The 12500-nt window shown below is 61.1% G+C and overlaps 2 non-coding genes across 2 annotated transcripts; both read right to left on the bottom strand.

The window, feature by feature from the left end:
- Positions 1-777: 777 nt before the first annotated feature.
- Positions 778-930, bottom strand: LOC142792711 (5.8S ribosomal RNA). Its single transcript, XR_012891154.1, has one exon. It is a non-coding gene; the product is annotated as a 5.8S ribosomal RNA (ribosomal RNA).
- Positions 931-2649: 1719 nt separating this feature from the next.
- LOC142792699 (small subunit ribosomal RNA) lies at positions 2650-4464 on the bottom strand. Its single transcript, XR_012891142.1, has one exon. It is a non-coding gene; the product is annotated as a small subunit ribosomal RNA (ribosomal RNA).
- Between the last annotated feature and the right edge of the window lie 8036 nt (positions 4465-12500).

Here is a 12500-nt window from a genome sequence, read left to right as displayed (position 1 = left end):
GAGGCATCGTCTCGTGTAGCGTCGCCCCCGCCCCAACTGGAGTGGCCCAGTTTTTTGAACGGGACGGGAACTGCGAAGCACTTAGACCGACGGCGGACTACGACGAGAACGCCTTAAGCTTCGCCAACGTTTCGCCAACTCGTGCGGGAGACTTTTTCCGCTTCGCGGCAAGTCGTCGCGCCGTGCTCTCCGCATCAACCGCGTACGCAGCGAACCGCAAACGTCGGGCGCAGCCTCCTCACCTCCCTGCGCTTTGCGCGCGAACGTTCCCTGTTCGCGCGGCAAAGCCTGGAGGAGGCACGGCCCCGCAGCGTGTTCGAGCGCCCGGTCTACGGGACACCCTGCTTACTTCGAGGGCAACAAGCGCAACGCAAGGCTGCGATCTCGCGCACTTTGCGCACGGCTGGAGAAGCTTTGCTGGCCGGCTTTCGCTCCTCGTGTTTACCGTGCGTTAAAGTTGCGCGTCCGTGGCTCTCGCAGCTCTTGCGCGCCCGGTCGCAGAGAGGAGTACGCAACCTCGACCGCACTTTCCCTGCAGGCTTCCTTCCGACTCGAAGTCCTGCGGCGGTCTCAACGAGGTGCCACATCCTCAATGCAGTCGGTCGCCCCCGTTTCGGTTGGGCTCTGGCACGACGGTCGCCACCGTCTCGCCCTTGAGTGGCCGCTGTTGGCGCTCGCTGTGAGGTGTTCAGCGTGCTGTCCGTGTTGCCGACGCGGTCAAAACGAGTCGACGGCTCACGTTCCCTTGTGCGCCGAAGGCTCTCTTGATATGTGATCCGACCCTCAGACAGACGAAGCCAAGGGAAGACCCAAGGCCGCAATGTGCGTTCAAAGAATCAGTGCTCAGTGTGTCCTGCAATTCACACCAAGTCTCGCAGCTGGCTGCGTTCTTCATCGACCCGAGAACCGAGTGATCCACCGCTTAGAGTCGTGAAAAAGTGTTTGTTCAATTCCGTACAGTCAAAACCAAACGTTTCTGGCACTCGGCCAAACAGTGGCCAAGAAGGGCGCTTTTCAGCGCACGCTTGGACTCCAAAACTCTGCCGCGCCTTTTTCGGCTGCCGCAAATCGAGCAAACGGTGTGTTTCGGACGGCGTTTCGCTTTCGCTACTTGCGAGTGCTTTCGTGGTCCACCCCTCTATAAATACTCGGGAGGCGTCGAAGCCGGTTCTCCAAGCCGGACCCGTAGGTATCGTTGTGTGCTCGCTCTCATTGGCCCGCCTAACCAGAAAATGCCTGCGGTACACCCATTTGGATAAGAGTGCACGCAGATGCGGGCCTCGACGGCTACACATTTCCTCGGGCGGCCGCCTCCCGGCCTCCGTGGAGCGCGGGATGCACGGTCCCATCGACAAGCCTCTCCCGTTTTTACCGTGGCGTCGCGGTTCACCACGGCAGGCGGGTCGGTCTCCTCCGCATAAAAAGGGGGACCCCCGCTTTTTGTTCCACGAAATCGCACAAGCTTTTTTCGCATCCACGGTTTGCCACCGCACACCAAAATGCCGATCCGGCTGCCTACTTTAGCCAACAGGTGGAGCCAGGCGCGCCGTACTTGCGCGGCACTTCCCACGTCCACCGAAGTCGGTGCCAAGGACCACTTTCGGCGCCGGAGCCGCGTACGAGCCTACTCGAGGCGGAAGAACGAAGCCAGCAAGGGCCTGGCCGCAAGTGCGTTCAATTGTCGGGACGTCCAAGTCCCTCGTTCTTCCGTGCTTCCTCTTTCGGCAAGTCGTTGCGGCACCTTCCCAAAGCGCGCAGACCCGCTAATCGCGACGAGCGCGACGTGGCCGTGCCGCCTTTCCCTCGGCAGCAAGCAAAACGCCTGGCAACGTCGACGCTCCCCTAACCGCGATCTCGCACCGTGTTTCGTGTGGCGAATTCAAAAGCCGGCCGGCGCTGCTGCAACCATTACGGTCGGTACGCATACGCCGCGGAGGGCGGGACGGTCATCGGAGCGTGCGGTTCCTCCATCGAGTACTGCGCACCTCGGCCGTCGCATCGCCGTGCCATGACCGGCCGCGCGTCAACGCGAACCGGTGCCAGCGAGATCCCTCGCCTGCAAGAACCGACCGGCAGCCTCCGTCACCCGAGGACGCGGAGGCGCTTGCCGCGGACGGCGGGACGGTATGCACTGGTGCACAGCGGACCCGTCACATCGCCAGTTCCTTGACCGACCGCCGACGCTTGTGCCGTTCCTCTCGTACTTGGCAGTCGCCGCGCGATTGTCGGGTCTCGTTCTTGCACGCTCGAACGGTCGGGAGGGCACTCGGCTGGCGTTTCGGGAACGCGCAGCCTCGCCTTCTACCGACGTAACCACGACTCGCCGTTCGCGCTCCGCCGCTCCTGTTTACAGTACTAGGCGGTCCCGCAGCGGTCGGGTCGCGCATTTCGAGCGCTTCGAGCCACGGTGCAGTGGCGGGTCGAAAGCCGACCTATGAGTGCGTTGCGCCGTTTGTACCCGCGTCCGCCACCTGGCCGACCGTCCAAGGTCGCGGTGTTGGCGTCCGCTGGGCGCAACAATTTGTCACGGGGTGCCGCTCCACATTCAGGCAGCCCCGTGGGGAAAAGCCGACCCCGCGTCCAAACGGGGTCAGCGGCAGAAAGTGTCGGGCGCAGACGCAGCTGAGGCGCTCACCCTTCACAATCCGTTAATGATCCTTCCGCAGGTTCACCTACGGAAACCTTGTTACGACTTTTACTTCCTCTAAATGATCAAGTTTGGTCATCTTTCCAACAGACCGGCGCAACCGAAAGGCCGCGCCGGACATCGGTCCGAAGACCTCACTAAATCATTCAATCGGTAGTAGCGACGGGCGGTGTGTACAAAGGGCAGGGACGTAATCAACGCGAGCTTATGACTCGCGCTTACTGGGAATTCCTCGTTCAAGGGGAACAATTGCAAGCCCCTATCCCAATCACGAAAGAAGTTCCACGGGTTACCCAGTCTTTTCAGACAGGGATAAAGACACGCTGCTTCCTTCAGTGTAGCGCGCGTGCGGCCCCGGACATCTAAGGGCATCACAGACCTGTTATTGCTCTGTTTCGTGCGGCTAGGAGCCGCTTGTCCCTCTAAGAAGGTTGTAAGGTGCTGGGAACCCCGCACCTATTTAATAGGCTAGAGTCTCGTTCGTTATCGGAATTAACCAGACAAATCGCTCCACCAACTAAGAACGGCCATGCACCACCATCCACCGAATCAAGAAAGAGCTCTCAATCTGTCAATCCTCCCAGTGTCCGGGCCGGGTAAGTTTTCCCGTGTTGAGTCAAATTAAGCCGCAGGCTCCACTCCTGGTGGTGCCCTTCCGTCAATTCCTTTAAGTTTCAGCTTTGCAACCATACTTCCCCCGGAACCCAAATACTTTGGTTTCCCGGAAGCTGCCCGCCGAGTCATTTGAGTAACTCAGGCGGATCGCTGGTTGGCATCGTTTATGGTCAGAACTAGGGCGGTATCTGATCGCCTTCGAACCTCTGACTTTCGTTCTTGATCAATGAAAACATTCTTGGCAAATGCTTTCGCAGTAGTTCGTCTTGCGACGGTCCAAGAATTTCACCTCTAGCGCCGCAATACGAATGCCCCCGTCCGTCCCTCTTAATCATTACCTCGTATTCCAAAAACCAACAGAACAGAAACGAGGTCTTGTTCTATTATTCCATGCAAGTTTATTCAGGCGACTCGCCTGCGTTGAGCACTCTAATTTTTTCAAAGTAAAAGCACCGGCCATCTCGAGGCACACAATGAAGTGCACCAAGAAAGAACCGGCATGATGTTCAGTCCGAGCCGTCGCATCGGGTAGATGCACTACTCGTCTGGAACTGAGATCCAACTACGAGCTTTTTAACCGCAGCAGCTTTAGTATACGCTATTGGAGCTGGAATTACCGCGGCTGCTGGCACCAGACTTGCCCTCCAATTGATCCTCGTTAAAGGATTTAGAGTGTACTCATTTCAATTACGGGGCCTCAAAAGAGTCCCGTATTGTTATTTTTCGTCACTACCTCCCCGTGCCGGGAGTGGGTAATTTGCGCGCCTGCTGCCTTCCTTGGATGTGGTAGCCGTTTCTCAGGCTCCCTCTCCGGAATCGAACCCTGATTCTCCGTTACCCGTAACAACCATGGTAAGCAAGTAACCTACCATCGAAAGTTGATAAGGCAGACACTTGAAAGAAACGTCGCCGGCTCGTGGCCATGCGATCAGCACAAAGTTATCCAGAGTCACCACACAATACGGGCCGAAACCCGATCGATCTTGGTCTAATAAAAGCACCCGTTACCCAAAGGGCTCCAGGCTCACTGCATGTATTAGCTCTAGAATTGCCACAGTTATCCAAGTAGGAAGAAACGATCTAAGGAACCATAACTGATTTAATGAGCCATTCGCGGTTTCGCCTTATTTCGGCATGTACTTAGACATGCATGGCTTAATCTTTGAGACAAGCATATGATTACTGGCAGGATCAACCAGGTAATCGTTCGACTGCGCGTCCGTCCTCGCCTTCGGCGGGCCGGACGCAGTCTGTGTGCGGCGGAGGCCACCTTCAGGCGCCCCAACACGCTTATTTTGCACTCCGAGATGACGGCGTTCGAGCTCGCTACGGCACAACCTTCCCGAAAGACGAGTGGGAGCCGTGCGGCAAGAAGCACGTTCATGCTCGCTCTTTTTCGTTGCATCGACTCGGTCGCGCCGTGCGGGTTGCCCAAGCCCGCTGCACTGTCGGTGGACCGGCCGGAACTAGCAACGGAGCCGAGACTGCAAAGCCGCCAGACGACGGGTCACGCCCGCGTCTTCGGCGCTTTCGCATCTGAATCGCCCGAGGACGACACGGAACACACCTCGATATCGTGGTAAAACGGCACCGTCCGACAACCAGCCCCTAACGCATCAAGCGGATGAGGCTGCAGACGACTGCCGTGGATTCCCCTGGAGCAGACCCGAGGACACGCTTGACGAGGCCGAAGCCCGCCGCATATCAGACACCCGGTCGCTTTCGCGTACGCCGCTCACGAGAACCCCCACATAATAGCAGCGATAAGTACCCAGACCTCCTTGGGCACTAATACGAGCGTACTCGAGAAAATTTCACCGCGGGTGTGCCCCGAAACGTGTGGCACGTTGAGCGTGCCACAAGTCTACGTCGCTCTCAAACCCGCCGAGGTCGTAGAATTTGCGACCCTACTCACGAAATTCCCACCGAGGATACGGCCGCAAACGTACCGCACCTTGGGTAGGCCACGAGTTTGTGCAACACTACGCTGACGGCACAGCACCGAGGTCGTGCGCGCACGCACGGGAAAATTCCGCCGCGGTTTCTGCCGAAAACGTGAGGCACCACGACTCTCCGCAAGTTCGCGTCGACTGCGAAAGACCGAAGTCGTGAACGACGTGTCCGCTACTCGCCGCCGACACGCTGGACACCAAACGTACAACGACTCGACGGCGTCGTAGAGGCCCACGACGCGGTTTTCCTTAACGACGTCTCGGCGTGGCACCGACAGGTTAGAACGGCCGACCAACGTTCCCTGTCCGCCGTTCGGCTCAGTCGAAGGGCTCGGCGACTTCGGCAACGCTGCGAAGCCGCACGGTGACGCACGCCATGTCCCCATTTTTTTTTTTTCTTTCTGCGTCTGCCGGGGTGCCCCTATAATAGCAGCGATAAGCACCCAGACCGCCGTGGGTCGCTCGCCCCGGCTGACGTGGTTTTTCGTACTCCTGCGGCGGTCGCCGTCAAGCACGTCCAAATACGCTACTTTCGTGGGCGCATTCACGCTCTTTCGCTTCGCCGGAGTGCCAGCACTCACTCTGCCAAAAACGGCGAACATCCGAGCGGCGGTTCCCACTTTTGCGTCGGCGTCGCAAACCCCGCCCCGGCAGACGAGGTTTGCCGTACTCGTGCGACGGTGGCCGGCGGGCACGTCGAAAGACGCCGATATCGTGCGCGAATTGGCGCACCTTGGCTTCACCGGAGTGCCGCCACTGACTCCTCCAAAAACGGCGAAGATCCGAGCGGCGCTTCCCACTTTCGCATCGGCGTCCCGAACTCCGCCCCGGCTGACGCGGTTTACCGTACTCGTGCGACGGTCGCCGGCGAGCACGTGGAAAGACGCCGATATCGTGCCCGAATCGGCTCCGTTCGGCTTCGCCGGAGTGCCAGCACTGGCTCGGCGAAAGACGACGAACATCCGAGCGACGGTTCTCACTATTGCGTACGCGTCGCAAACCCCGCCCCGGCAGACGCACTTTGCCGTACTCGTGCGACGGTCGCCGGCGAGCACGTAGAAAGACGCCGATATCGTGCCGGAATCGGCCCCGTTTGGCTTCGCCGGAGTGCCAGCACTCACTCGGCCACAAACGGCGAACATCCGAGCGGCGGTTCCCACTTAGCCGTCGGCGTCCCGAACTCCGCCCCGGCAGACGCGGTTGCCGAGCTCGTGCGACTAGCGACCGCGAAGCCGTCTCGCGACGCCGCTTTCGTGCGCGGCTCCCACTGCGACCTGGGTCACCCGAGGTCGACGAGCAAGAAAGAATGTCGAAAAAAAATTTTTTTTTTTTTTGCGTCTGCCGGGGTGCCCCTATAATAGCAGCGATAAGCACCCAGACCGCCATGGGTCGCTCGCCCCGGCTGACGTGGTTTTTCGTTTTCCTGCGGTGGTCGTCGTCAAGCACGTCCAAACACGCCACTTTCGTGGGCGCATTCGCGCTCTTTCGCTTCGCCGGATTGCCAGCACTCACTCTGCCAAAAACGGCGAACATCCTAGTGGCGGTTCCCACTTTTGCGTCGGCGTCGCCAACCCCGCCCCGGCATACGCGGTTTGCCGTACTCGTGCGGCGGTGGCCGGCGGGCACGTCGAAAGACACCGATATCGTGCGCGAGTCGATGCTTCTTGGTCTCGCAGGAGGGCCGCCACTCACTCCTGCAAAAACGGCGAAGATCCGAGCGGCGCTTCCCACTTTTTCGTCGGCATCGCAAACCTCGCCCCGGCAGACGCGCTTTGCCGTACTCGTGCGACGGTCGCCGGCGAGCACGTCGAAATACGCCGATATCGTGCCCGAATCGGCCCCGTTTCGCTTCGCCGGAGTGCCAGCACTCACTCGGCCAAAAACGGCGAACATCCGAGCAGCGGTACCCACTTAGCCGTCGGCATCCCGAACTCCGCGCCGGCTGACGCGGTTGCCGAGCTCGTGCGACTAGCGACCGCGAACGCGTCTCGCGACGCCGCTTTCGTGCGCGGCTCCCATTGCGACCTGGGTTACCCGAGCTCGACCAGCAAAAAAGAAGGTCGAAAAAAAATTTTTTTTTCTGCGTCTGCCGGGGTGCCCCTATAATAGCAGCGATAAGCACCCAGACCGCCGTGGGTCGCTCGCCCCGGCTGACGTGGTTTTTCGTACTCCTGCAGCGGTCGCCGTCAAGCACGTCCAAATACGCCACTTTCGTGGGCGCTTTCGCGCTCTTTCGCGTCGCCGGTGTGCCAGCACTCACTCTGCCAAAAACGGCGAACATCCTAGTGGCGGTTCCCACTTTTGCGTCGGCGTCGCCAACCCCGCCCCGGCATACGCGGTTTGCCGTACTCGTGCGGCGGTGGCCGGCGGGCACGTCGAAAGACACCGATATCGTGCGCGAGTCGATGCTTCTTGGTCTCGCAGGAGGGCCGCCACTCACTCCTGCAAAAACGGCGAAGATCCGAGCGGCGCTTCCCACTTTTTCGTCGGCATCGCAAACCTCGCCCCGGCAGACGCGCTTTGCCGTACTCGTGCGACGGTCGCCGGCGAGCACGTCGAAATACGCCGATATCGTGCCCGAATCGGCCCCGTTTCGCTTCGCCGGAGTGCCAGCACTCACTCGGCCAAAAACGGCGAACATCCGAGCAGCGGTACCCACTTAGCCGTCGGCATCCCGAACTCCGCGCCGGCTGACGCGGTTGCCGAGCTCGTGCGACTAGCGACCGCGAACGCGTCTCGCGACGCCGCTTTCGTGCGCGGCTCCCATTGCGACCTGGGTTACCCGAGCTCGACCAGCAAAAAAGAAGGTCGAAAAAAAATTTTTTTTTTCTGCGTCTGCCGGGGTGCCCCTATAATAGCAGCGATAAGCACCCAGACCGCCGTGGGTCGCTCGCCCCGGCTGACGTGGTTTTTCGTACTCCTGCAGCGGTCGCCGTCAAGCACGTCCAAATACGCCACTTTCGTGGGCGCTTTCGCGCTCTTTCGCGTCGCCGGTGTGCCAGCACTCACTCTGCCAAAAACGGCCAACATCCGAGCGGCGGTTCCCACTTTTGCGTCGGCGTCGTAAACCCCGCCCCGGCAGACGCGGTTTGCCCTACTCGTTCGACGGTCGCCGGCGAGCGCGTCGAAAGACGCCGATATCGTGCGCTAATTGGCGCTCCTTGGCTTCTCCGGAGTGCCGCCACTCACTCCTCCAAAAACGGCGAAGATCCGAGCGGCGTTCTCCACTTTCGCATCGGCGTCCCGAACTCCGCCCGGGCTGACGCGGTTTACCGTACTCGTGCGACGGTCGCCGCCGGGCACGTCGAAAGACGCCGATATCGTGCCGTAATCGGCCCCGTTTGGCTTCGCCCGAGTGCCAGCACTCACTCGGCCAAAAACGGCGAACATCCGAGCAGCGTTTCCCACTTTCGCATCGGCGTCCCGAAGCCCGCCCCGGCAGACGCGGTTTGCCCTACTCGAGCGACGGTCGCCGGCGATCACGTCGAAAGGCGCCGAATTCGTGCACGAATCGATGCTTCTTGGTCTCGCAGGAGGGCCGCCACTCACTCCTGCAAAAACGGCGAAGATCCGAGTTGCGCTTCCCACTTTTTCGTCGGCGTCCCGAACTACGCCCCGGCTGACGCGGTTTACCGTACTCGTGCGACGGTCGCCGGCGGGCACTTCAAAATACGCCGATTTCGTGGGCGCATTCACGCTGTTTCGCTTCCCCGGAGTGCCAACACTCACTCTGCCGAAAGCGGCGATCATCCGAGCGGCGGTTCCCACTTTTGCGTCGGCTTCGCAAACGGCGCCCCGGCAGACGCGCTCGTGCGACGTACTCGTGCGACGGTCGCCGGCGAGCACGTCGAAAGACGCCGATATCGTGCTCGAATCGACCCCGTTTCGCTTCGCCGGAGTGCTGCCAGTCACGGCGCAGAAAACGGCGAACAAGTGTTTTTTTTTTTTCCTAGAATTTGTGTTATAGAAGGCACATTTGATATCGGACGATAATTTTCAACTTTATCACGCGCACCGATTTTCGTGTAGAGGTTTGCAAGTTTATGGGAATTTCTCCACTTGGAATAATGCGATTTAGTAGTACTACGAGAACTTCATGGATGTACTCAAGGGTACGGGGCAAGTCAGTTACGTCAACACCTGCAGATTTTTTACACTTCAAACTGAAAATTGTTGGTTGTGAGTCCTCGTGTGATATTAAAGGCCGATTCGCTAACACATAGAACAAAGAAAGAAAGGAAGAAAAAACGCCCGCGCTCGCTCAAGAAACCTGGGTTCGCAACAAGTGGCAACAACAAGCAACCGAGCGAGTGCGCCAAAACCCGTGGCGGCCGAACAAACGCGAAGTCCCAACCGCGTCAGCCGGGGCGGCACGGGACAGGAAAAATCACTTCAGCCGGGGCGGCGGGGCACCGAATAAACCTCGTCACCTCGTCGCAGGATAAAAGAGGAAACAAAAAGTCTAAACAGCGTCTGCTGGAGCGAATGCGTAATAAAACAACAACAACAACAAAAAAAAAAACACCCGCGCTCAAGAAGTCTGCAATCCTCACAAAAGGCGACTGTGACCGAGCAGCGTCAGCCGGGGCCGTGCGGAAACGGAAAAACCGCGACTACCGGGGCGTCGAGGCACCGAAAAATCCACTTCAGCCGCGGCGAAAAAAAAAAACAAAAAGAAAGACGGAGGGGGGGGGGGAACCACGTCTGCCGGGGCGAAGGAAAAAAAAAAACGCGTCTGCCGGGGCGAGCCCGGGTGCGGCACCACCGGGAAAACTGTGGCAAACAGACATGGCGATCGAGTGAGTGGGCCGCCAGCCAGGCTCAGCCAAAAAGTGCAAAGTCCGAACTGCGTCAGCCGGGGCGGCAAAAACCGCGTCAGCCGGGGCGGCGCAAAAAACCGCGTCTGCCGGGGCGGCACGAAACCGCGTCAGCCGGGGCGGGGCGAAAACTGCGTCAGCCGGGGCGAAAAGAAAAAAAAAACGCGTCTGCCGGGGCAAGCCCGGGTGCGGCACCACCGGGAAAACTGTGGCAAACAGACATGGCGATCGAGTGAGTGGGCCGCCAGCCAGGCACAGCCGAAAAGTGCAAAGTCCGAACCGTGTCAGCCGGGGCGACGCAAAAACCGCGTCAGCCGGGGCGGCGCGAAAACCGCGTCAGCCGGGGCGGCACGAAACCGCGTCAGCCGGGGCGGCGCGAAAACTGCGTCAGCCGGGGCGGCGCGAAAACCTCGTCAGCCGGGGCGAGCGAAAAGGGGGGGGGGGGAACCACGTCTGCCGGGGCGAAAGAAAAAAAAAACGCGTCTGCCGGGGCGAGCCCGGGTGCGGCACCACCGGGAAGACTGTGGCAAACAGACATGGCGATCGAGTGAGTGGGCCGCCAGCCAGGCTCAGCCCAAAAAGTGCCAAGTCCGAACTGCGTCAGCCGGGGCGGCAAAAACCGCGTCAGCCGGGGCGGCGCGAAAACCGCGTCTGCCGGGGCGGCGCGAAAACTGCGTCAGCCGGGGCGAGCCCGGGTGCGGCACCACCGGGAAAACTGTGGCTAACAGACATGGCGATCGAGTGAGTGGGCCACCAGCCAGGCTCAGCCAAAAAGTGCCAAGTCCGAACTGCGTCAGCCGGGGCGGCAAAAACCGCGTCAGCCGGGGCGGCGCAAAAAAACCGCGTCTGCCGGGGCGGCACGAAACCGCGTCAGCCGGGGCGGCGCGAAAACTGCGTCAGCCGGGGCGAAAGAAAAAAAAAAACGCGTCTGCCGGGGCGAGCCCGGGTGCGGCACCACCGGGAAAACTGTGGCAAACAGACATGGCGATCGAGTGAGTGGGCCGCCAGCCAGGCACAGCCGAAAAGTGCTAAGTCCGAACTGCGTCTGCCGGGGCGGCACGAAACCGCGTCAGCCGGGGCGGCGCGAAAACCGCGTCTGCCGGGGCGGCACGAAACCGCGTCAGCCGGGGCGGCGCGAAAACTGCGTCAGCCGGGGCGAGCCCGGGTGCGGCACCACCGGGAAAACTGTGGCAAACAGACATGGCGATCGAGTGAGTGGGCCGCCAGCCAGGCACAGCCGAAAAGTGCTAAGTCCGAACTGCGTCTGCCGGGGCGGCACGAAACCGCGTCAGCCGGGGCGGCGCGAAAACCGCGTCTGCCGGGGCGGCACGAAACCGCGTCAGCCGGGGCGGCGCGAAAACTGCGTCAGCCGGGGCGAGCCCGGGTGCGGCACCACCGGGAAAACTGTGGCAAACAGACATGGCGATCGAGTGAGTGGGCCGCCAGCCAGGCACAGCCGAAAAGTGCTAAGTCCGAACTGCGTCAGCCGGGGCGGCAAAAACCGCGTCAGCCGGGGCGGCGCAAAAAACCGCGTCTGCCGGGGCGGCACGAAACCGCGTCAGCCGGGGCGGCGCGAAAACTGCGTCAGCCGGGGCGAAAGAAAAAAAAAAAACGCGTCTGCCGGGGCGAGCCCGGGTGCGGCACCACCGGGAAAACTGTGGCAAACAGACATGGCGATCGAGTGAGTGGGCCGCCAGCCAGGCACAGCCGAAAAGTGCCAAGTCCGAACTGCGTCTGCCGGGGCGGCACGAAACCGCGTCAGCCGGGGCGGCGCGAAAACCGCGTCTGCCGGGGCGGCACGAAACCGCGTCAGCCGGGGCGGCGCGAAAACTGCGTCAGCCGGGGCGAGCCCGGGTGCGGCACCACCGGGAAAACTGTGGCAAACAGACATGGCGATCGAGTGAGTGGGCCGCCAGCCAGGCACAGCCGAAAAGTGCTAAGTCCGAACTGCGTCTGCCGGGGCGGCACGAAACCGCGTCAGCCGGGGCGGCGCGAAAACCGCGTCTGCCGGGGCGGCACGAAACCGCGTCAGCCGGGGCGGCGCGAAAACTGCGTCAGCCGGGGCGAGCCCGGGTGCGGCACCACCGGGAAAACTGTGGCAAACAGACATGGCGATCGAGTGAGTGGGCCGCCAGCCAGGCACAGCCGAAAAGTGCTAAGTCCGAACTGCGTCTGCTGGGGCGGCACGAAACCGCGTCAGCCGGGGCGGCGCGAAAACCGCGTCTGCCGGGGCGGCACGAAACCGCGTCAGCCGGGGCGGCGCGAAAACTGCGTCAGCCGGGGCGAGCCCGGGTGCGGCACCACCGGGAAAACTGTGGCAAACAGACATGGCGATCGAGTGAGTGGGCCGCCAGCCAGGCACAGCCGAAAAGTGCTAAGTCCGAACTGCGTCAGCCGGGGCGGCAAAAACCGCGTCAGCCGGGGCGGCGCAAAAACCGCGTCTGCCGGGGCGAAATAAAAAAAAAACAA

Source organism: Rhipicephalus microplus, unplaced genomic scaffold, assembly GCF_043290135.1.
Source record: "Rhipicephalus microplus isolate Deutch F79 unplaced genomic scaffold, USDA_Rmic scaffold_232, whole genome shotgun sequence".
In the NCBI taxonomy this organism is placed as follows: domain Eukaryota; kingdom Metazoa; phylum Arthropoda; class Arachnida; order Ixodida; family Ixodidae; genus Rhipicephalus; species Rhipicephalus microplus.
The sequence above is the reverse complement of the archived record's forward strand: the minus strand, read 5'-3'. Positions and strand labels throughout refer to the sequence as shown.